The sequence below is a fragment of the Pezoporus occidentalis genome, unplaced genomic scaffold (assembly GCF_034315485.1).
Source record: "Pezoporus occidentalis ecotype Australia unplaced genomic scaffold, CSIRO_AGI_Poc_V1 ctg334, whole genome shotgun sequence".
In the NCBI taxonomy this organism is placed as follows: domain Eukaryota; kingdom Metazoa; phylum Chordata; class Aves; order Psittaciformes; family Psittacidae; genus Pezoporus; species Pezoporus occidentalis.
Genome location: NW_026915313.1, coordinates 313,115 through 338,925, shown reverse-complemented (window position 1 = coordinate 338,925; position 25,811 = coordinate 313,115).

Genomic DNA, 25,811 nt, shown 5'->3' with positions numbered 1-25,811 from the left:
CATACCACAGCACGTCATGCCCAGTATGTAGACTGGAGGGAGTTACCTGGACAGCCAGATCGCTTCTGGGGTTGGGCTGGGTATCGGTTGGCAGGTGGTGAGCAGTTGTATTGTGCATCACTACTGTTTATTGTTTCTTTTCCTTTTTAATTTTATATCTCTCTCCTTACTATTTCCATTATCATCATTATTAATGTTTTTATTATTATTGTTGTTGTTTTACTTTAGTTATTAAACCATTCTAATCTCAACCCACAGGTTTTACATTCTTTTGATTCTTCTCCCCATCTCACCTCGGAGGGGAGGAGGAAAAGAGGAGGGGTTGAGTGAGCAGCTGCTTGGTACTTAGTTGCCAACTGGGTTTAAATCACAACACTTGCATATTTACTTGATAGGTTTATGTCTGTTAACTCCTATGAAAAGGCAGGCTTCAATTATGAGTGAAAATTATGCAAAATATGTAGCACTGGCAGGTGAGCACAACAGTGCTAATGGCAAAACTAGAATACGCCTTTATATAAGAATGCTTATGTCCTTGAGGAACTCTAGGACAAAGAGCATGCAAGGTTACCATCCTTCCATATACTGGCATACATACATTATACATTAATACGTGAAATCTACACATTATTATTGTTATTGTCATCTTAGTACATGATAGTATGTGTCCTATGTGATATTAAAGTACATATTTCTGTGTTATTGTACCTGTCTTCTTTCCTAGTTAAACCAAAAAGCCTTGCCCATAATTTCAGGCTTTAATTGTCCATTGCGTTTTCTCTACAACCCAATTACTGTTTTACTTATTTTTTTTAATTTATTTTTAATGTGGAGATGGTGGAGAAGAGAGGAAGCAAAAATCAAGGATGGAAGGATGGGAACAAAGGCAAGAGACTTGTGGCTTTCTGGGTTAGGAGTCATTCTGTCTAGTTTCCATTCATATTTCTAGTTTATAGAATCATGGAAAAGCTTGGGTTGGATGGATCATCTAGATCAACTGCACTGCCATGGGCAAGGACATCTTCCACTAGATAAGGTTGCTCAAAGCCCCATCCAACCCAGTCTTGAACATTTCTAAAGATGGGGCATCCACTACTTCTTGGGCAACTTGTTCCAGTGCCTCACCACACTCACAGGAAAGAATTTCTTCCTAATATCTACTTTAAATCTATCCTCTTTCAGCTTAAAGCCGTTATCCCTTGTCCTATCACTATATGTTCTTGCAAAAAGTCCCCCTCCATCTTTCTTGTATTAAGTATTGGACAGCTGCTAAAAGGTCTCCTGGGAGCCTTTTCTTCTCCAGCTGAACAACCCCAACTTTCTTGGCTTTTCTTCATGGTAGAGGTCTTCCAGCCCTCTGTGCATTTTCCTTTCCCTCTTCTGCACTCACTCTAACAAGTCTTTCTTGTGCTGGGGACCCAGAACTGGTTGCAGATGCCCAGGTGGGGTATCCTGAAAGCACAGTAGAGAGAGAAAATTGGCTTCTGCAACCTACTGGCCACCCTTCTCAAACCGTCAAGGTCCCTCTGGATGGCATTCTTTCTCACTAGTCCATCAGCTGCAACACTCATCTTACTCTTACTGAGAGTGCACTCAATCCCACTATCTGTGCCCTTAATGAAGCTATCAGTGTTATCTCCTATATAATTTTATACCGACTGATAATATCTGATAGCAATCTATGATACCTGAAAACCTCTGGAAACAAAGTGGTCTTCAAAAATCTTGGTATGAAGTATCTAGGCACACATTCAATCCAGCTAAATTTTACAATCTTCCATTGGGTCAGTGCTGCCTTACCACATACTGTAAAGATATCTGACATGATTTGTTATAACTGTATATCCAGCAACAATTCCGCTAACAGGCTTAACTATTATTAAGTCATAGATCCATTTTTTTATTAACTATTGTTAAGCCATAGATCCATCATTTTAAATTTATAACCAGCGCTGTTGAATATTTACTGAAATGGCCCAAGATAAACCTTGTCCTATTTCCTTTCCTCAGTGGGGGTTATGAGACCCTTCCAAGTCATCACTTTTTTAAATTATTAACTTCATATAAAATTGAAATACTTACAAGTCCTATTTATGCACTGATATCCCATATATTCAATATGATATAACTAAACCAGAAAACACATAATTTTTTATCTCACATACAACTTTGATCAGGGAATGTACAGGTGCAAAGACACACAGGATATAGAAACTGAAGATGAAGTGTTCATACTGTTTGGCTTTACAAATTTTAGGAGGTTAATGTACTACTGTTCTATAATAACCATAAACAAAAGTCTCCAAAAGGCAATTGGAACTAACACATAGCAGTACCATTTTATGTTGGAGCCTTTCCCTTGACTGACTTTATAGGAAGCCTTCAGTGACTAGGTCCCTCACCACACACATAACATTTAGACAGATGTGACTTTGCCTTGGAAAATACCAACACTCCATACTCTTTACCAGGAGACACAGTGGATGAGCAGTAATTACCCTCTTCCTGTGAACCTGGGTGGGTGCACACCTATCCATCTTTACCTTCAGCTGTAGTCTGAGCTTCCTATAATGAATAACATATTTTCTGCAGCTTGTTTCATCTGAATGCAGGTAATTATTAATAGGAAGACACAAAGCAGTAAGAAAAAGGTGCTTTAGGAAATGTGTTACAAGCATTTTTCCAAGTAGTGTAGATTCAAATGTAGATTCTTCTAATAACTATTTGTCCAACTCCAGTAACAAAGATGAAAACACTCCATATTATTCAATAAACTTATTTAGAAAACAGCATTGACATTCTGACTCTTGTCTGTGATTTGTTACATTAATTACTACCCTTGCTTGTGATAATTTTAAATAGCATTTAGTGGTAGTTATCTTTATATTCTGCAATAATGACTTAAATTTCATTTTCATTAAGTAGAAAGCATTTAAAGAAGGTCATTAAATACAAAATTGTTTGATCATAGTCATTACACAAATTGACTTAATGCCTTCAGCAAAATTCCAGGCAGTATATGAACTAAACAGTTTTACAAAATATTCTTAATCTCAAAAAAAATTCTTATTTTTTTTTTTTTTGTGGAGGACATGGAGGAAAGTAGTACTGAACTAGTAATAGCAAGAAAGAGTATTCTGTTGTTCTTTGTCCTTTTTTAGGTTTCTATTACTAAAAAAATTAGAATTAGATTTCGTGTTCCTAACAATGATGAAAGAGGACTGTGGGTTGATCTGTCTTTGCTCTCAGTAAAAAAGCTAAAAAAATGATCTTTCACAGTGAAGAAGAACAGTGGTTGGACAGCATGAAGTGTGTCTGTGAACCCCAGCCTATCTTCTCAAGGTCTGCTATTGCTCCCACTGAAATCTGATGAAATTATTTCAATTGATTTGTGATGACATGGAAACCAGTAACAAATTCCTTGATTGTTAAGATTAGAATGTAAGTCAAAAGGGAACTAGCAGTTTTCAAAGTTGAGGAGCAGCTGTGGTTCTGTAAAGCCTGAATTTTGTTAGCAATATTGGCATTTACAAACTCATTGCTAAGCTTTCAAGGCTGCCCTGCTTTGAAGTGAAAAATACCAGGGCAGAGGCATGCTGTAATTATTCATAACCACAACGTTAAGCTGATGACAATTTACTGTGAGGATGCAGTACATCTGTGTATTTGCATTACAAAAGATGCATTTGAGTTTTTAAGTACAAACTCCACTGAAGTTGCCAGAAATATATGTGAAAATGAGGTAAGGATAAGCTTCCAGCTGTTGAAAGGATCTGCAGCGTCTCAAATTTTTATTGAATTCTTCTATTTGTCAGCACAAGCAAAGGTTACAAGCAACAGCTTAATAGAGTTAGAAATGGTGAAAAAAAATGTACTCTCAAACTCATAGTTAAATTAAAATCATCCTTTTCATGGCTTTTTTTTCTTATACATTACTAGAAGATGAATTGCAGGCTGTTTTTTCAAAAGCATGATAGCATGGGTAAGAAACACTTGCAATTAAACCCCAGCTCTTATAAGAGAATCACAGTCATTAATGAGATAACTGAGAGTAACGTAGCTTAGAATGTCCACCTAGGGAAAGTTTCTTAGGGAAAGTTTCTTCTAGAAAGAGGAGTACATTTAAAATGAAAAAGTAGAGATCAACAATATGAAATCAGCAATTTTTTTTTTCTCAACTTGAACCTCAGTGTCTCACCATTAATGTTGTTGATTGGAAAAGCCATCCTTCTCTGTTAAAATGTTATTTAGCAACCACAACTGCAAATTGAAACATCTGAAATAAAGGTCTATCTAATGTATGGCATGAACCTCTATGTCTCAAAGAGCTAAACTTCCCAGGAAGTGACTGGAGAAATCTTCGTGTACAGCCAGCCAGGGCTCAGTGTATACTGACATTGTCAACACATGCAGTAGTAACTGCTCACTAACCAGCTGCTGACCACCAGTGATAAGTGACTTCTTACAGTCTCTGCATGAAGAAAAGATGTTCACTCAGCTCTTGAGATAATGCCAAAAGGATCACAGCAGCACTGTATAAAGCCTTACTTCTACATGCTTGGAGTTTGCTTCAGAGTGAAAAGCTTTTATGAAAAATAAAAAAGAGAAATTGGAGTTTTCCAGAGCTAGACTTTAAGTGTCTGGGAGGCAACACATAGCACTGCAGGAAGTTATGACTGTGAGAGTCAAGTACATAGCAATTCACCATCTGCAGAGATGAGCAAAGAAGCTACTGTAGAGCTTCTGTAGAGTGATGCTCATATTTACTGCGGACTGCAGCACATTTATAATATTCATGGGTATGTCTTTTTTTCCTTATGTTTCTGCTGAAATCATGGAAGAGGCTAATTTACAGTTCCATGAATCTAGGTGTCATGCTTTCTTTCCTTCATATAAGAGTGTATCTGGTGGTGAGCTTATTACCACACTGAGTTAGAACAGAGACTCTACAATCAGTGATATATTTATCACAGACAAACCTTTCAATCTGCTTTTTTCATGTTCTTGCAGACAAAGTAGACTCAACAGATATTGAATTGTACAGTGAAGTATTAAAACAAGAAAATGGATTTTCAGTTAGGAAACATAATGCAAGTTTGCATGCTGAGACACGCAGTCAGAAGTCCATCTGCTAGCCTGGTATCCATCTCGAAGAACACATCAGACTATAAAGATTTTTTCTTTTTCTTAGGAAAAGTAATCTGATTTTAAGAGTTAAAAATGCTCTGTATGTTTTAGTTTTTTTATTTTTAGCAGTCTCCCAGATTCATAATTTGGCATGTATGGAGCACACCTGCAGGTTGACCTATGTTCCAGTGCTTTTCTACTTGGGTGTTGTTTTGTTTTTTTTTTGTTTGGTTTGTTGGTTGTTTTTTTCTGTGTGTGTGTTTTTGGTTTTGTGTTTTATTTATTTATTTTTTTTTTTTTTTCAGGGAGTAAGTCACAGTAAAAGCATAAAGACTGTGCTTATGTACAACTCATAATGATTTAATACTTCAGGTAGATATATTTAGCAGAAGATAATTTTTATAGTTCTAACAAAAAAAAGCCCTGAATTTTGCTTGAAACAGCAGCTTCATGGATAGTCCATATAGTGAAATAATATTCATGTGATGTGACTTGAGGCAGACCTCCAGTTAAACATGGCTCAGGATCTAATTCTACTGTGTGCAATATTCTCATCTATTACAGACATTTGGTACAAATTACTTAATTTGAAAACTACAGCAAAATATATTGGACCTTTTTAGTTAAATTAAAGCCATTCAAGAGGACTTGATTAAGATTATGCTGCATTAATTAGTTTTAGATCTGTTCTCTTTGCATTTCTAGAACAATTTAAATATGCTAAGTCTTTTGTAATCAGGGAAGTATAGAACATTTGCAGGAAACCTAGAAAAGTGCAGGGTCTTCTCTGTTGAAATGGTTAGCAGAAACATCATAGTCTTTTCACATCCTGTTTTTTCCTTTAAAGTTCTTGTTAGATTGTCAGAATGGTCTGGAATAATTGTTGCGTTAAGCTCCAGATAGTCCTTAGCTCAATGGACACGTGTTCCAAGGGACACCTGTGGGTGCCTACGTGCCCCAGTAATACTTGCATGATCAATTCATGGAGTATTGAGGATGAAAGCAACAGAGGAACTGCGGACATTGGCTTTGAAGATTTGAGAGTGGGTTGGGATTCCTGCTCAGATACAGACTCCTGTAGGATATAAGAATATCAGTCAGGTTTTTCGTGTCTCAGTTCCTCAACTGTAACATGAGGAAAAGATAATAGTCTTGGTTTGTTTTACAATACATCTGGAGTGCTTAATTTCTGTATCAGTGTGGGCAATAACAAAGCACTTAGATAAAGTTCCAAATCTCATTCTTAAGTATGAAGAGTTATCAGCCCTATGCTATTTAAATGAAAACAACATAGTAGGTTTGATAGAAACCCTAAAGTGCTTGGTAGAGGTGATTTCTATTGACTTTCTTTTTTATTCAAATACATTTTTTAATTTTGAAGGCAAAAGTTTCCTGCTAAATTATGAAGGTTTTTCTTTTGCCCCATGTGAGGTCCTACAACGGCTGTGAGAAGCTTCGCTTTTCACAGTGGCAAGGTATTGCTGATCAGGGAGTTTCTTCTGTCTTTTGCAAGTTGAAGACCTGAATTAAAGGATTAGAACAGTAAGTGATGTTGGTCAATTAACTGGTCCAGATATGTCTTCTCTCCTGCCTTGCTTCTGGGGGATTCTGCATTTACTGATGAGTCCTCAGGAAGCCCTTCTTCTTTGCAAAGGAATTTATGGAAGTTCAGCAAGATCTGTGAGTGTTCCTGAAAATACAAAAGCCAACAGATCAGCTTGTATCAGCCTGCATTCGAGTCAGACGTAATCTGGCCAACATGGTCAAGGAAGCTGTAAGAACATTTCGTTTCATCCCAAAGCAGTCATATTCATCTGCTTCTATGAATAGTCCTACACAGGATGGTGTAGGTACTGACCAGTGATGGTCCTGACCCGATCTCTACTAACTGCATGAAACTAAAATGAGTAGCTTATAGGTGGACACCTATACTGCAGATATTTATGAATAACTGAGGTGAAACCTACTTTTGAGGTGAGCCAGTTTGTGCTTTGCAGAGATTAAAAAAAAAAAAACACACAAAAAAAAACAAAAACCAAAATCAAATTAGTCTGTCCTTATGAGTTTTCATTTATTTTTTTAATTTCATCTGCATTTTTCTTACCAGAGGTAAAGATTAAAGCTGAGACTTGAACATGTGTGGTTACCTGTCTAAAGGAGTCCCTTATCCATAGGAACTATACTGATTATCCTGAATTCATTATCCTGAATTTTCTCAGAAAATTGTCCCAAAGAATGTTCTGAAAAAGGCAGAAAGACTGTGGATTTTGTTTTGATTTATCACAAATAAACCTGTCAATCTGCTTTTTCATGTTCTTGCAGACAAAGTAGACTAGTGTAAATATTGTGTAAAATGTCTTTAGCTGGAAGTGTCTTGACTAGCTTTGTCTTCACTTATTAAGTGATTCTTTCTTTGGCACCATCACCACAATACTTGAACAGGTAATTTTGGTGTTTATTGCTGAAAAGTCCACCATGAGTTAAATTCTGTGCCTCGTTACTATCTTACCTAAAGAAAGTGCCATGTCATGTTAGGCAGGTGCTTTAGTTGTCAGACTTGTCCTTCTGCTATAATTTCCTGAAGCAAAGCAATAAACAGTTGCTGGCAGTGGAGACTTCTATAAAGTGTGAAATAAATATGTTCAGTTCATGGCATGACCTCATTTTCTTGTCAAATTAAATATTAAATGTTGTTATGGTTATTTTCTGGCAACCTTTTTTCATCCTTTCATTTTATACAGGGCATATGATAGATAATATTCAGATAGAAGTGAAGGATACCCTAAAAAAATTGCAATTAATATAGTCCAATGAAGTTTCTTTCTCCTCCATTTCCTTTTATTACAGTTCCATTTCTGTTCATAATTGGAGCATGGTAGTTTTGAATAAATGAAAGTAAAGCTGGCAGGAAGGCAGGGCCCAGAACCAAATAATAATGTAAATGATGGGATTCATCTTTGGAAGCTAAGAGGGTAAAATTTATTTGTATTGTAGGCTATAAATTGATGTATCAGTGGACTGAGAGGTGTAAAACATTCTTGATAATTTAAACCTGATCTCAAAAGTCCTCTACCTTCCTATTTATTATGTTCTTGATGTTCCTTATGGAGGGGTTAATTTTCTTAAGATTCACATCTCTTGTTTTCATTTGTCAGAAACTAGGAGTCAAGAGCATCCTAACAAACAGTTACATTACTGAAGTCCCATGTTCTGGGGAAGTGCTTAATTGCTGTTCTGAAGACAACAGTACATGGCCCTGAATCAGGGCCCTGAATCAGGGCCATGAACAGTCTTTAAGACAACAACCTGCTCGGTGGCTTTAGAGTAGAACCCACTGCTTAAGTATGGTGTTTACTTTAAATTCTACTCGTTCTCCATAAGACTCAGTTCTAATTTTAGCTCAGCTGTAGATGCCTAGACATCAGCTACTCTGCATAATTTAATCTGAAAAGTAGATACATCATATAAGTGATCTTATATGTCAGCTAGGAGCATTGTGGCTGGATGTGAATGGATAATAATTTGCATTGCTACCGTATCTCACAAAAACTAGCATGTCAGAGAATTGCCAGCAACTCATAATTTGCTTCCTTCCAGAAAAAGCTGGGGAAATCTGTTTTTTATTTAAATCCATAACAGGGTTTTTTTTTGAGCTATGTGCAATGGGCAGCTGAGCTGGTACATCCAGCCAGAAATAAGGCAGACTCTCATTACAGCATCTGGTCTGTCCTCTCTTCATTTTTTTTTTTTTTCCCCATCTTAGAGGAAACAGACTTATGCTTTCAAGAATATTTGGTTTTTAACCATCTCAGCATTTCCCTCATCTCCCTCTTGATGCAACCTGACCTCATGAAACAGATGTATTTTATTTACTATGAAACATAAGAACAGCTGTGTCATGCCAATATCTGTCTCAGTATTTGATTTCTATTCAGACAAAATTGGATAGGAAAGAAATCCCATCCTAGCACGGTGTCGCCTGAATCAAAGGAAGTTTGTTAAACTTTAGTTAACATAAGTTGATTTTCAGAAACACAACACAAAGTCAGGAATGCAAGTAAGGCATGAAATGATTATAAAAAAGAGTTGACAGATTCTGTAAGTTCAGGCTGAGCATTACAGATATATAATCAAAAGAGGAATTTCTTGGTAAATCATTGCCGTATCTTCAAAATATATTCACATTCTTTGTTTGCAATTATTATTTTTTTTTCAAATTTAAATAAATTCTAAGAATCCAGGATTCAGTTCCCAAAAATGCAGATCAGGAAGGTCTGAGTAGGTGTCAAGTCCAGTCCATCAAGCTGATAGCTGTCTTTGTTCCCTGGATTGTCCCTTTCCTTCTAGCCTCCAATGTACAGAGTACAGTCCTGTAGGCTCTCCACAGGGTTTTGTAAATTTCGTAAATACAGGGCAACTCTCAGTTTACGTGTCAAGAGAAATGTCTGTGGGATTATGAAGGTAATGAAGGTTTTTTCCCCCCCCATGGTAATGAAGTTTAAAAAACAAATAGACACTCAAATTCTTTGTAGTCTTCCTGCTAATTATGCAATTGCTTAATAATATTTTCCATCTTCTCAGTTTTTATCCTGAACTGTAAGTCTGACAACTTGTTTTTTTTCGTATAGGAGCTTTCACCAATTGATGCATCCACTCAGTTCCAGCTAATTAAGCACAAGAGAGGATCAGATGTTTTTGTTTACTACAAGGCCAGAGTCACCTTGCAACCAACTCACCCCACCTCTTTTCTACACTGAATCAAAGCCTGAAGTGATCATTGCTGGAAGAAAAAAAAACCAAAAAACAGGAAACAACCAGACCAGTGAAACAAAATGATTGAACAAGAATTCTTGGTGAAGTGATAGCGAGAGATCCCAGGTAACTGCTAAATGGCCCATGTAGAGTGTAAACCAGACTATTGGTAAAAAACTAACCTTCAAATTGGAAATGAGTTCATCACCTCTAATTTTTAAACCTACTCTTGACAGGCTTTTAAATCTGTTTTTAAATCTACTTTTATACCTTTGGTCTTGACAGGCATTGGAAGCAAATTCTGCTTTATGAAATGAAAGAAGGACCTGAAATCTACTGTCCTGGGTTCAGCAGTAGCAGTTATTTTTCCCCTTCTTAGTAACTGGTGCAGTGCTGTGTTTTTGACTTTAGTCTGGGAACAGTGCTGATAACAAACCGATGTTTTTAGTTGTTGCTAAGTAATGTTTTACTCTGATTAAGGACTTTTCAGTCTCATGCTCTGCCAGTGAGGAGGGGCAAGGGAAGCTGGGAGGAAGCTGAGACAGGACACCTGACCCAAACTAGCCAAAGGGGTATTCCATACCACAGAATGTCATGCCCAGTATATAAACTGGGGACAGTTACCTGGAAGGGCTAGACTGATGTTTGAATTGGGCTGGGTATCGGTTGGCAGGTGGTGAGAGGTTGTATTCTCTTCCCTTGTTCTTTTCCTCATCATTATTATTACTGGTGGTAGCAGTAGTTGTTTGTGTTATACTGTCGTGGTTTAAACCCAGTCAGGTAATTCGTTCGCTCACTTCCCCCCCTTTTCTTGCCCTCCCCCTGCTCTCGGAGGGACGGAGAGGAGAATCGAAAAGAATGCAACTCCCACGGGTTGAGATAAGAACAGTTTAGTAACTAAGGTATAACACAGATCACTACTGCTACCACCAGTGATAATAATGATAAAGGAAATAACAAGGGAAGAGACTACAACACCTCACCACCAGCCGACCGATAACTCGCCCCCCCTCAGCCCGACCAAGCACTGACCCATACCTCCTCCAACCCCGCAGTCTCCCAGCCCTTCCGGCTAACTCCCAGTTACCTCCTGGGCATGCCGTGCTGTGGTATGGAATACCTCTTTGGTCAGTTTGGGTCAGGTGTCCTGTCTCTGCTTCCTCCTGGCTCCCCCTCCTCCCTGGCAGAGCATGAGGCTCACAAAGTCCTTGGCCAAACCAAAACATCATTGTTATCAGCTCTGTTCCCGAGCTGAAAGTCAAAACACTGCACTGCACCAGCTACCAAGAAGGAGAAAAATGACTGCTACTGCTGAACCCAGGACATATACCTTAGTTACTGGACGGTTCTTATCTCAGTCCGTGGGAGTTACATTCTTTCGATTCTCCTCCCCATCCCTCAGGGAGGCGGGGAGGAAGAAAGTGGGAGGAGTGAGCGAGCAGCTGCGTGGCTCTGAGTTACTGGCTGGGCTTAAACCACGACAGCCATGATGAGATCTTTTCCCCTGAGCTTTAATGCATTTTTATTCTTTACTTGTTTTCTTCAGCAACATTTGGCATTATGCTTGCAGGAAAAAAATATTTTCTTGCTTTCGTATTTCAAGTCTGTGTTAAGTATCAAAACAAAAAATGTCAATATTTTTCCTTTGTCTTTTAAACTAGCCCTGTAAGTAAGAAATACTGATATTACTCAACTTTTAAGTTATAGTATTTTACTCTAAACCAGCTAATTTTGGTTTGAGATTGCAAAAACACTTAAAACTGCAACATTGTATGATGTCCTCAGGGTGTTAGCCTACCAGGCGGGCACCTCAAGAAAATGTGGAACTTTCAGTGATGAAGAGGGGAGTTAGGTTTGGCTTGATTTACATGGTCCTACTACCCATAGATCAAGTAGTCTATAAAATATAAGCAAAGAAGTTGGGAACAGTAATGCCTTAAATCCTGCAGCTCAGGAGCATTTCTACCAGGGCTCTGCCCGTGTGTTGTGCCCATCAGTGCCTCCTTTTTTGTACACAAAAAAGTGGATTTTTTTTTGCTGAGGGCTTTTGGGAAGGAAATATTCTGCTGAGACTCAGTGTAGCTGTTGTGTTCAAAGTGACCTGGATATGTGGGGTTCAGCCTCCTTTGTTTTCCTTCCATTGTGTTCATCTATAGTTTGGCTGAAGAATTGCATGAAAATGAAGCTCTGTCTTATACATTAATTTGAAAAAGGCAGTCACAAGCTATATATTCTGGCAGCAATAGTAAAGATTTTTGTTTTTTTTTTAAATGATAGCCATGAATAACATCCTCGCTCTTTGATTTTTAAACCAAAGTGGCATCTTCAGGGTTCTTTAGAAAGCCCCGCCCCAGGCCCACACAGCACAGCAGTGCTGAAGAAATTGAAATCACTGCTAACATTATGGGGAAATATGAAGCAAAGCCAAGACAGCTGATCAGGTGGGATCTGGTCACACCGTGTAAACTGTTTGTTTATAATATATAAACACTATGTTCTAGAGTTGCCTTATAGGATAAAGACAAACTTGTGTACTGAAAGAAAGAAAAACAATATATTTAGAAAGTAATTTTTTCATGGTCTCATTATCAAAGATGTCTATGGTATGAACTGAGGAAACTGAGCTCAAGGGGAGCTGAAAACCAGGTGCCAGGAAATCTGGTATGGGAGGTGCTGCTTGGAGTGATCAGAGTACAGCCTACAGGATGTATTAATTTCATTAAATGCTGTTTGTGCTGGTTTTGGCTGGGATGGAGTTAATTTTCCTCATAGCAGGTAGGATGGGGGCTATGTCTGGGGTTTGTGCTGGAAACAGTGTTGATAACAGAGGCATGTTTTTGTTACTGCTGAGCAGCTATTGCACACAGTCAAGGCCTTTTCTGCCTCTCACTACACCCTACCAGTGAACAGGCTGGGGAGATGGACAAGGAGTTGGGAGGGGTCAGAGCTAGGACAGCTGACCCCAGCTGACCAAAGGAATATTCCAGACATAGCACTGAACCATGTTTTCCTAGATAGAAAGCAAAACAAGAATTGAGCAAAGTCTGTTTTTCTTGGACCCAACAGGAAGAAAAGAATAGAAAATCTGAAAACCAGTTTAATTCAAGCCAACTTTGGGTTAGTGATCTAAATGAAAGAGGCATCCATTAAAACTTTTTCTTTACACCTACACAACAAAGTGAAAAAGTTTTACTAAGCTTTACAGTGTTGACTGCAGTGAAAATGTTCAGCTGAAGTAAATTTTTATACTTTGACCAGAAAAATGAAGATATGACATGTATATGGGATGTGAAGCTGATCCAAAGTGTGAAACGTTATCTCGCTTTAAATCTTGATAGTATGTGATTGAATTTCTTTCTTCCTGCTTTATTATAAGATGCACAATATTTTTGTTCTGGCTCTAGAAATCAAGTGATAGAAAAGTGCAAAGTTTATCGCACTTTCTTAGGTAAATTTTTAATGTTCATCCATGGCATGAAAACTTTTATTATCTCTACGACTTTGTCCTGAGTCCAGGCATAGCAGTAATTTTTCTCCTTCTTAGTAGCTGGTTCAGTGCTGTGTTTTTGACTTTAGCCAGAGAACAACGCTGATAACACACTAATGTTTTAGTTGTTGCTAAGTATTGCTTACTCTGATAAAGAATTTTCAGTCTCCTGCTCTGCCAGTGAGGAGGGGCACACGAAGCTGGAAGAAAGCAGAGACAGGACACCTGACCCAAGCTAGCCAAAGGTGTATTCCATACCACAGCATGTCATGCCCAGTATATAAACTGAAGAGAGTTATTTGAAAGGCCCAGATCCCTGCTTGGGTTGGGCTGGGTATCAGTTGTGTGGTGGTGAGCAATAGTATCGTGCATCACTTGTGTTTGTTGTGTTTTTTGTGTTTTTTTTTCCTTTTCCCCTTTTAGTTTTATATTCTCTCCCTTTGTTATTTCCTTTATCATTATTATTATTGTTGGTAGTAGTAGTAGTTTTGTAATATGCCTTAGTTACTGGACTGTTTTTATCTCAACCTGTGGGATTTACATTCTTTTCATTCTCCTCCCGTCTCCATGGGCAAAGGTGTAAAAGGAGGGGGAGTGAGTGAGCAGCTGTGTGGTTCTGAGTTACTGGATGGGCTTAAACTGTGACAGACTTCTTATTTCTACGTGCAAACTCAATCTGTTTATTAAATGAAGTGAATGTCCAAGTAGTGATATCTCTGTACCTGGTTGATAAAATTGTGATCCTCAAATCCTTTGGAGATGTCTGATGGGTTTTTCATTTCCTTTTTGTCTTGGATTATCATTGGCCAGGCTAGTGGGAAGTCCCAGTGAATGGCTAAGTACTAAATTTAAAGAATGACTTTTCTGGAATTTAAGCTCTGCCATTTTGTGAACATTACTGACTCCTGACGCCTCTGCTGACTATTTACATTTCACTGAGAATTTGTGTGTGCATAGATCTTTTTTACAACATATACCTTATTTTTCCTTTAATGAAAACTAAATTTATCTGCTAACTAGACTCCATTAGACAACCTTCCTGCAACTTTTTATACCAATAGCTAATACTAATTTAATAACTAATATTAATTTTTTTTTGTTGTCATACATAACTTGACATCACTAGTGAATCTCATCTTTCTTTGCATTCCAGTTTAAAAGAAATAAATTTGAAGTGGAATAATACCTGCAAAATTGTGGCCATACAGCTCCATGGTTATGCTTAATAATTCTGACTAACAGAGTGTGACAGGCTATAAACTGCAGATTTGCTTATTTAAATTCCTGAAGGTTGAGGACATGATTTTTAAAGACTGAAAAGCTTACAGAAGAAGAGCATCTTTCCAGTGTTCAGTGAAGATTCTGATGTGCTGGACAGTTGTATAGGCAGAAAGAACATCTGAAGTTCTTGTTCTCAAACTACTCCTACTCTTGATCTGCACTGGAGGTGTGGGAGCTGTAGGCTAAAAGGCTGGTGGCACCATTCTGCACTCCCAGCTGTGCAACTGTATGAAGAGAAGCTGCGTGTGTAATGAGAAAACATTGTTCTCCCTGAAACTCCATCAGATTTTATTTTCTAGAAAGAAAAGACTAGACAAGGTTTATGAAGCAACTAGAGAAAGTACTACTGCTACCACCAATAATAATAATGATAAGGGAAATAACAAGGGAAGAGAAGACAACTGCTCACCACGCACCAATCAGTATCCATCCTGACCCAAACAGTGATTTGGGCCTTCCGGGTAGCTCCATCCAGTTTACACACCAGGCATGATGTGTTGTGGTATGGAATACACCTTTGGCTAGTTTGGGTCAGGTGTCCTATCTCTGCTTTCTTCTGGCTTGTGTGCCCCTCCTCACTGGCAATGGAGGAGACTGAAAAGTCCTTGAGTGGTGTAAGCATTACTTAGCAACAAGTAAAACACCAGTGTGTTATTAGCACTGTTTTCAGGCTAAAGCCAAAAACACAGCACTGAACCAGCTACTAAGAAGGAGAAAAATGACTGCTACAGCAGAACCCAGGAGAGGGTATTAAGAAAATTAAATAGTTTTGTTTTCATTCCCCTTTCTTCCTCCCCTGGCAACGAGGGTGCAGTTTTTCACATTAGAAAAAAATGTGCTTTATACTGAAAAGTGCCACACCAGGTTATTCTTGATAAGTAGGCAATTAATTATAAATTAACTGTGGCTTAGCCAAAGCTAATTAAATGGAAAGTTCTAAAATGCAAAACCTTATATGAAATTGAGAAGGTCTTTAAAATGTCTCATTCTAAGCAGAGGAGAGAGATTTCATTTTGCACTGAGTAGTTCCCATAGAAGAAGAAGATGAAGAGCTCCAAGGTTCCATCTGCACCTGCTTTAGACTGCAATCTGCCCACCCATTTTTTTTTTTTTTTAATGTGCTATACTGATATATATAACTTGAGAGAGAGTATTAAAAACCTGAAGAAACAGAAGAAAATTAAGAATCTCACTCTGAAATAAAGCCAGAAGGAGATCAGCCAAATAAGATCTCTTCAGTTCCCTAGAGATACAATCCTTCTGGGATTAGAATCATAGAATAGTATGGGTTGGAAGGGACCTTCAAAGATCATCTAATCCAACCCCCCTACTATAAACAGGGACATCTTCAACTAGATCAGGTTGCCAGAACCACATCCAGCCTAGACTTAAACTAGGGTGGTTCATCTTCCATTTCTCTGGGCAACCTGTTCCAGTATTTGGTCACCGTCATTGTAAAGAATTTTTTCTTTGCATCTAGGCTTAATATCCCCTCTTTTAGTTTAAAACCACCACCCTATGTCCTATTGCAACAAGCCCTGATAAAAAGTCTCTCCCTATCTTTCTTATAGTCCCCTTTTAAGAACTGAAAGGCTGCAATAAGGTCTTACTTGAAGTGATGGCAAATCTGTCTGCTGATTTGTCACTTAGGTCTTAGCTGTGTAACTCTCCTCACTTAAATGGTCTTGGTTTACGTGTTTCACTGAAGTTAAGCGGCTATGCTTAGTGCATTAAAAGGTGAATTCAAATGGGTATGACTTGCCTTAGCACCTGTAGTGATCAACATACAACTGCACTGATCTGCTCTTTGAGAAGAGAGTAACTTCACATCTTCTCAAGGGAGAGCCTAGACTTAGCTAACTTCTCTGATCCTGTTATGCGCACTCTGCTGCAGCCAAATTACAAACTGGGCTGTCTGAACCCTCAACCAAATTGTTACATGACAAATTGCATAGTCCATGTGAGCCAAAGAAACACGCCTTAAGGTTGGTTCTGCCAGTCTATTCATAGAACCATTCTTAGTCAAATTACAATGATGCTAATGATTTTAGTTCAAATTACACTCAGTTCAAACGGTGTATACAAATAATTTACTACCTTTCTTTCTCTCTGTGGTGCCATGGTTTCCCTTCCCATGCACTTCTGAGTTCCCCGGGTGACAAATTTATCCTGGAGATAGGCAGCGGAAGAGAGAGAACTTGCAGGTTGTTGTCAGCATCCCAAGTCCCTCACTGTGAGAGTTTGAAGTGGATGATGGGGGCATCTTACTACTCTTTAAGTCCCTTTCTTGCTTGCTAACCCAGTCCCGTTGTTCTTCTCTTCTTGGCGTGTAAGTTCATCAGAATTTACTACACAGAATGTGTTTTAACTTTAACAGATACTTGCTCTGCCTTTTTTTCTGTTCTTTCTAAATAAAAATTAGCCATCTTGCAAAAGCTCAATTCCTCTGTTGAAGATTGGTGATCTGCCTACCTTCTTAGGGTCTCTGGTATCATTCTGTGGCCACACGCTCAAAGCCTTTGCTATCATCCATCATCTCTGATTAGTCAGTGCTTCACTTTGATTCCAGATTCCTAGGTAATTTGTTCTACATTGAAAAGCCACTTGAAATCAGTAGCTATTAGTCACAGAACTAGACAATTGTGGTGTTGCACCTACCCTTTGTAAAATAATACAGAGCTAAGTAAAGGCTAAAAAAAGGAATGGAAAATAGAAAAAAAAACCCACAATGAAAAAACCAAACCAAAACTCTCCATCTCTTGGTTCCGTTTTTCCCATGTCACAGAGCTATTTTGGCTGCAATCTACTGCAGTAGGATGAGAAAATATAAAATGTGATGCAACACCAAGAGAAGAAAATGCTATCGATTCTCTGCAGAATCTAGTAGAAAAGACTTAGGCTTTGCAAGGGTTTGCTTTTAATTTTTTAAGCCTGTGCTGTGTTACCCACTGAAACTGCAGAATAAAATGAGAAAGTAGTTTGGGAATCCCCAAATACTTGAGCAACGTGAAAACTCTGCAGAAGATGATTGTTGTGATCAGCCGTGGCTTGAGACACATGGCAGGAAAGTCAGTACTGTTCTGCTGGCCTTTGGGACTTCAGATGATATACTCCTTGACATGTTTTTAAGAGGAACTTACAGAGTCATACTTTTTTTTGACAGTTTTGCCTTATTATAACATTGTTTTCTTGTTACTGGTTGATTGATTTGCACCATTGGATTAGTTAGGCCAAAACCAGAATCCAAAATTTAAATTTTTATCCATCTAAATTCTATTGAGCTCAAAGACTTAATTTTTCTTCAGTCATATGTTAAACTCTTACTGGAGAAATTGAACTGCATGCCAGCCTCATGTATTTAAAGGTAACAGAAGATTTTATGGCACAAGAAATACATGGCAATTCCGTCATGTACTTTAGAATATTATTAATATTGATAATTTTAACATCTTCATTTTAATGATTTATTCTCACATTAATAAATAATCCTTATTTTTAATTTTATATTGCTTCCCAATTTGTGTAAGATGACTAGGTCATAAAGCACTTAACTTTCTGTGTTTTTTAGATTATTTTAAAGCCTTATAATTTGTGATTTTAAATTGAAAGCCACTTTGCCATACATGCACAATGGTTAAGAAAATGAGTTTCCATTTGGACCTACAGGGATTCATTTTTCATGTTCACCGCCTTAATATTTAATGTTTTAACAGTGAAAATGAGTTGATTGCAAGAACATCAGCAATATAACCCTCTACCTTCCTAATATTAGTGCTCTGTTTCTATTACCCTCAACAAGAATCCTGTTTAGGTAACAATTGAAAGATAATTTTATAAATACATAGCAACGGTTCACTGGTGTGTGAACCTACACCTAATTTTATCTGCCAGTCCTTGGATTTTATCGTTTGAATTTATTATACTGAAAAATTTTATCTTTCGCTGAATGTTGGCAGGTGTTTTCCAAAGAGACAACATCTGTTGTAAAACAGTAGCAAAGTTGCACATATATTTTAGAAGTATAGCTGTTAAAGAAAACCAAGTGGTTTCCCTAGCCGTCCTCCACTTTTATGTGATGACTTTTATTTTACAGCAATCTCTTCGGTCTCAGTGATACCTCTCTCTGAAGCCTTTACTTAGCAAAGCAGTTCAGTCAGTAGATGAAGAGTTAGTTGTTGAGCTGAACCAAACGCCAAATGATATGGAACTGCTGTAAATAAATGCAGTATATTTGAGAACCCAACTTTTGTAAAGCTTAAAATAGCAACAACAACCAAAAATTATGTGCCACTTACTGAGAAACTTTTACCAAATACTCTAAGTTTCTCGTATTAGGGCATTGAGCAAGAGAGATTCCATGGGAGGAAGAAGAGCAAGGTCTGGCTCCTGGAGCGCAGAATACTGTGCACAGAGTTTGTTTAGTGTGACCACTTCGTTGATGGTGACTGGTTCCTCAGATCGGCTGGTCTGAGCTTGCTGGGCTGCAGAGGCTCCTGTGAGAGCTGAGCAGTCATGTACAGAAGAGAGAGTAGGCTGAGCAGGGTAAACCTGATACCCTGAGTAGTGAGTAAAGAATGCCCAGGACCACCAAGACAAAAGATGGTAGGTCAAAAAGGAGAGATTTTGTACCAGGTATAATTACGGGAACATCAGCCACCTCCACCTCATCTTTCTGTGATTTCATGCATTGCTGATTGTCTAAATAATGATAGAGCAGAAGCAGAGAATAATCCTAGCCACTCTTTCAAAGGAGAAAGTTAAAATCTATACTCAACAAAACCTAGGTCAAATTTCTGTTTAAGGTCCCTCAGAAGTGTGGGGGATCACCCAGACTATAAAGTTCAAAGTGTAACCTGACCAGGTGCTGGACTTGATGTGCATGTACCCAGTAAGAGGACGGGTTTGTTCTTCTGACATAGAGTGATTGAGGTGAAGCACCAGAGAGAAACAGGGGTTCACAGTGGAGGCTCATGGAGATGTCTTGCTGCAGCACTCCTTGTGCTACAAGGCAGGATGTAAGTCTTCAGGAAGGTGAATTACCTGCTAGGAAGGCAAAACCTAATATCTTGGATGTGTCCCACCCTTTAGTGGCTGTGAGACTCAAGGTCTGACGTGCTTCTGGGGCAGAGAGGGCCCTTTCAAAACAAGGAAAAGCAGGGGGTGAATGCAGGAATTCATGATCACCAGAATTAGTGACATTAGGGAAAACTGTTAGGTAACTTTATGCTGGGGACAAAGATGGCATATGAGATTAAAAATAAAGAAGAAGAACTACGGTGTTTGGTATCAGATTTTAACCCTGCCAAAATAAGCACCTGGGATACTTCGTGGAAATAGGATCAGTGGGATAATGTTAGCTGCAATGAACTTCACATGAGTAATAGAGTCAAGATGATCGGTGATGCTGCCAAAGGAAGAATGATATTAAGTAATTAAGCAGCCCACAATGTAATCCTTGTGGGTGAATGTCCCGATATTAACTACTAAGTTGGTATCAGATAATAGTAGTAGAAGATTTCAGCTGTCTATGGAGAGAACATGTCAAAACCTTGAGTCGAGATGTGGAGAGAATTCTTGCATTCACTAAACACTGGTCAGAAAGGCAGTTTTGTTTTAGTTTTGAAAATGTCATTCTAATTTGATTAAGATTGGTTTTCAGGGCCTAATTCAAGGCATTAGTGGAGATTCACTCCTTAGTAACAACCAGAGTATGGCAGGTTTATTACTGTAGCAGGAGATCAGGTCAAATAAATTCTGAATGCAGGTTTTCCATTTTGCGAAAGCAAACTACATAAAAAAGAAGCAACTAGTAAAAGCTGAACCAAGAAATTCCAAAAGAAGGCACCTAGATGCAGTCTGGAGGCTAAAAAGCACCCCAACAATCCCCCAAAATCTCTACTGGGAGCCTAATTCAGTTGTGCTGCATTTAACAAAGAAGCAAACAAAGAAGAACCAAACAAACACAAGTAGTAAAACAAATTAAACACTTAAAGGATGAATGGGAAAATTGCTAAACTTAGCATTAAAAAAAAAAAAGTTTAATTCAGAAAGTATGGCAAAGGGAAACTGAAAATTAATATGCTAAAACAGACATCTACAGAGCACCTGGATTTATAGGCATAACATTCTCATCTTGCAATCAGCAAATTGTAAGGTATTCTTTTTGCTGCACTCTGTCTTCATAGCAATCCCTTCACCCCCCCCCCCCCCCCCCCCCGGCCCAATCACCCCTGAAATAAAGAGGCATTTAAACAGAAATGGAGGCCTGTAACTAGTGGAGTGCCTCAAGGGTCAGTACTGGGACCAGTATTATTTAATATATTCATCAATGATTTAGATGAGGGAATTGAGTGTACTATCAGCAAGTTTGCTGGTGACACTAAGTTGGGAGGAGTGGCTGACAGGCCAGAAGGCTGTGCTGCCATCCAGCGAGACCTGGACAGGCTGGAGAGTTGGGCAGGGAATAACTTGATGAAATATAACAAGGGAAAGTGTAGAGTCCTGCATCTGGGCAGGAACAACCCCAGGTTCCAGTATAGGTTGGGGAACGACCTGTTAGAGAGCAGTGTAGGGGAGAGGGACCTGGGGGTCCTAGTGGATGACAGGATGACCATGAGCCAACACTGTGCCCTTGTGGCCAAGAAGGCCAATGGCATCCTGGGGTGTATTAGAAGGGGGGTGGTTAGTAGGTCGAGAGAGGTCCTCCTTCCCCTCTACTCTGCCCTGGTGAGACCGCATCTGGAATAGTGTGTCCAGTTCTGGGCCCCTCAGTTCAAGAAGGACAGGGAGCTGCTGGAGAGAGTCCAGCACAGGGCAACGAAGATGATTAAGGGAGTGGAGCATCTCCCTTATGAGGAAAGACTGTGGGAGCTGGGTCTCTATAGTTTGGAGAAGAGGAGACTGAGGGGTGACCTTATTAGTGTATATAAATATATAAAGGGGGAGTGTCACGAGGATGGAGCCAGGCTCTACTCAGTGGCAAACAATGATAGGACAAGGGGTAATGGGTACAAACTGGAACACAAGAGATTCCACTCAAACTTGAGAAGAAACTTCTTCTCAGTGAGGGTGACGGAACACTGGAACAGGCTGCCCAGGGAGGTTGTGGAGTTTCCTTCCCTGGAGACATTCAAAACTCACCTGGACACATTCCTGTGTAACATTATCTAGGTGTTCCTGCTCCGGCAGGGGGATTGGACTAGATGATCTTTTGAGGTCCCTTCCAATCTCTAGCATACTGTGATACTGTGATACTGTGAAATAAAGAGAAGGAGACTGAGAAGTCTCCTATCTGAATGCGACCCCCCCCAGGAAGGATGTCAATCCTTGTTTCATGGAGGTATTTTTAGTGTGAAATGCCATCAGCACAGAATCTTAAGACCCCTTTCTAAACATGTTTCCAATGACACAAAATTTCCTTAGGAGGCATGTGAAACAGAGATGAATCTTCTGTCTGGATGGGAACCGGCTTCCTCCACCAGCACCTTTCACCAGAGAAAATGCTACTGCAGAGTGGGAGCACTGCCTCCTTCTGGAAGTGGAGATCTAGTCCTGAAGGACTTTTTTATTCCCAAGCACTCATCATCTAGCAGCAGACACATGGATTCAGACCATCAGTCTCTGCAGATACATCATGGTAGATGCAGCAGTAGGTGTGAACAGTAGGTGTGAAAGTAGGGAAATGACAGTCAAGAACTTTCAGAGCTGATGATGGTGCCTTTTTATTTATTTAGTAGCCTTCAATGGAAGTTTCTTCTGTGAATTGGTGCAGTGATTTCCAAATTCACTATGGAGCATCCATTTCCAATGGTACCTCCAAATGCTATTGCGGTTTAAGCAGCAGGAAAGACAGTATGCTACTGCAGTGATAGACTGGTACCGAGCAGTAGATAGTGGGCACTTGATACTCTGATGGAACTGAGTATCTGGATGTTTTACCCTCCCCAAATTCTTTTGCTGCTGTGCCAAAATGGATCACACTATTGGATATGCAGTTCTCTGCCATCTGATCATTTCATCTTCTTAACTATAAAGTGCAAAACCATCCTATAAACAATACAAGCCTTTTGAGAGTCAGCTACATGTGTGTCACATTTTAGTGCAAGATTTCAAACAAATGTTTTTCTAAATGGCAAAAAGAGGAAGCCATGCATTTTAGTAATATACATGAAAACAACACACATTAAAAAATAAAATGTTCTTGCATAATAAAACTATATCCAAGGTCTTCAATCACAGGCGCTCTAATTAAAACTTTGCAATTTTCCCACATTATAGTCTATCAAGTTCAGTAGTTTTGTACATATTAATATCCTAGGGGTATAAACCTTTTAAAATTTTTCACAGTTTTTGTGAACTTGTACATATTATTTTTCCCTTGGTGGATTTTCTCAATTTCTCATTATTGCAACAGAAACAATGACTTATCTGGTAATTTTCTATCTGTTAGCTGCATTGCAGCATGGCATTATAATCAGATCAATTTATTGCATATATATCATGTTTTATTTTCTTTTTATTATATGGTTAAATCACTTTGAAAACTGTTTTCCCTTCATTCAACATCAGTGTTTTTTTATTTAAATACAGCTGTTGATACCAAATGAAATTAAGAGCTTAAAATATGAAAAAATATGACTCAAAAAGGAGAAAGTCTGATATTTTGGGACGCCTCATAAACCTCGAGATAAAAAGAGAACTGTGTGAACAGGAGCTGCAACATCTCAAGTGTGGTCAGAGCTTTCCAAGCAAATTAGCCAGGCGTGAAGAGATTTGTTTCCTGACTGTGTACTCGGTAGAAATAAATGAAGCTTAAACCAAAAAGCTATGGTTCCTGTCTCTAAGTACAGGCATGAAGTATATTCTAGAGAGAAAGAGAAGCATTATAAGCTGAAGAATAAGCAATATAAACTAGCTGTAAATTTAGCTTGATAATTAGGAAAGGGCTCCTCAGTGATAGTAGCTTACAGAGCAGCCTTCTTTAAGGAATGGCAAAAAAAACCTCAAACAAGCAAATGAACAAACTGTTCAGAAATGCATGGTACCCATAAGATGTATTTGATTGTTGTCTGCAGTTGGTGCTACTATGTCTGATGCACAAAGAACTTGACAAAGTCTTCAGGAACATAAAAAAGTGCAGGGAAGTACGATGTGTTGGCCGGAGCATGTTGGTGCCTTCTAGCCTGGGTTCTTGACTCCTGTGGGACTCAGTCCCCAGGACAGGTCCCTGGGTAATACTTGCAGTACGAGCAGGCTGACCTGCAGACGCATATGGAGAAAGGGCAAAGGGTTCTGCCAGTCATGGCAGGAAACTGCCTCAGAAAGCAAATGGCCATCTGCAACCTCATCCCGCTGTGAGGAATTAACCTGCTTTGCAGATACCTCTCAACTTCACCCTGGAACCGCAGGGACTCAAGAAACATGTTTCCATTCCCTTCATCTCATGTGCAGTCTTGATGCTTGGGAAATTTCTTTTCCAAGTTAAAGGCAAGTTTCAATTTAGAGCTCATGGAACTCCTCAGTTTTGGACAGGATGGACCAAGCCAGTAGTGGCTACTTCTCATGGTGGGGCTCTGAGAAGAAAACTTTTGGCCGTCAGGAGACCTGAGGCAGCTTGGTCGCAGTGTGGGCTCCTCCTGCACTGGCCATCTGCCATCTTTTGCAGCTCTACTGGAGCTGCAGAGTTTGGGAGAAAACACTTGTCTCTACTGTGAAGGTGTTTCAGTGCTGTCTGATGTTTGGGTTCTGCAGCGATGATGAGAGACAGACTGGACAAAGCTTCCCATGTTTATATGTCAGAGAAAAAGCAAAAGCAGAGCTCTAAGTGTGAGCTGTTACTGGAAACATTTAATGCTTTGGTAGACGTACTTGTTATTTTATCCACACCTGAAAAAATGAGTTTACAATTGTAAAATAATTGCAGTTCTTAACTCCTGAAGTTCACCAAATTCTTCTAAATTGAAGAATAACTGTTTTTGGTTTTGGTTTTGTTTCTTTTTTTTTTTTTAAGAGAAAACTCCTTTGTTCATCAATTAATCATTACTTTGGGTTTAAAGCAGGGAGGGATAGTAGCATTATCTAATCCTGGCAATGGGAAGAGAAACAAAGGTTGATATTGGCAAAAATGCCACACAGAATGCTTGCAGTGCACCAAGTCATTTAGGTGTTTCTCTTCACAGCAATCTGAACTACTTCCTTTGCTTATTTAGTATTCACTTTCTCATTCTATACTGATAATTGAAATGTCACAAATGACCTCACAGTTTGCTGTCAGCCTTTTGGAGAATCCATCAAGCAAAAGTGTTGTACCACATCCACTATTTTAAAGAGTGTGAAGGCTGGCTTGGCTTTAGGTGGCCTGACCCCCTCCATGGTGACCTTGGTGTGTAGAATTTCAGTAGCTCCAGTTGGTGGTTACCTGCAGTCACTGTACAGAATGCTTTTCAGAATATGGCAGAAGTTATTGGCTCATTTCTCTTTAGCTGCTGCCACTGGTCAAGGACCCATTATCAGGAAAGTATGAAACACACCTAAAGAGACATTGTTAAAAAGCTGTAAGTACTGATGAGCTTGATTTCTCTAATGAGTAAAAAAGGGGTGACTAATGGAACATGACCTTTTGAGGGTGGTATATAAAATATTAGAAATAAGCATTCATAATGGAGTCATAATAGAGGATACAGAGGTAGAAGCTACCAGCCTTCTGTACAGCCTGGACAAGACTCTTAAATCTCTCCAAGTGCTGCTTAGATCAAGTAAATTCTGTTCTGTGCTTAATGGTCCTTGTATGTAAGTTGAGCTGGGAACAGATTATTTAGAGGTGGAAACAATCTCTCCATTTTATTTGTCTAATATATGCATTATTAGAAATGCTCTCATTTTGTAAAGAGAAGCATTTAAGCACTTATAGAAAAGATAACTCATCGAAGGATCACTGTCTTATTGCAATTAAATAAGGAAACAAAAAAAGAAAGAAAGTTTGTTGCCCAATATAAAAAAAATATTTCAGGTTTATCTTTGGGCCAATTCAGTTAGCAAGCAAAGTAGTAACATTGCTCTTTTATGGTAACAGCTCTAGTGAAGAACAGTGGCAGCACCCATTTTCCGAATATTTACTGAAGGAAAACCTCCTAACACAGTCTGCAAAACTATGGTGTTAACTATT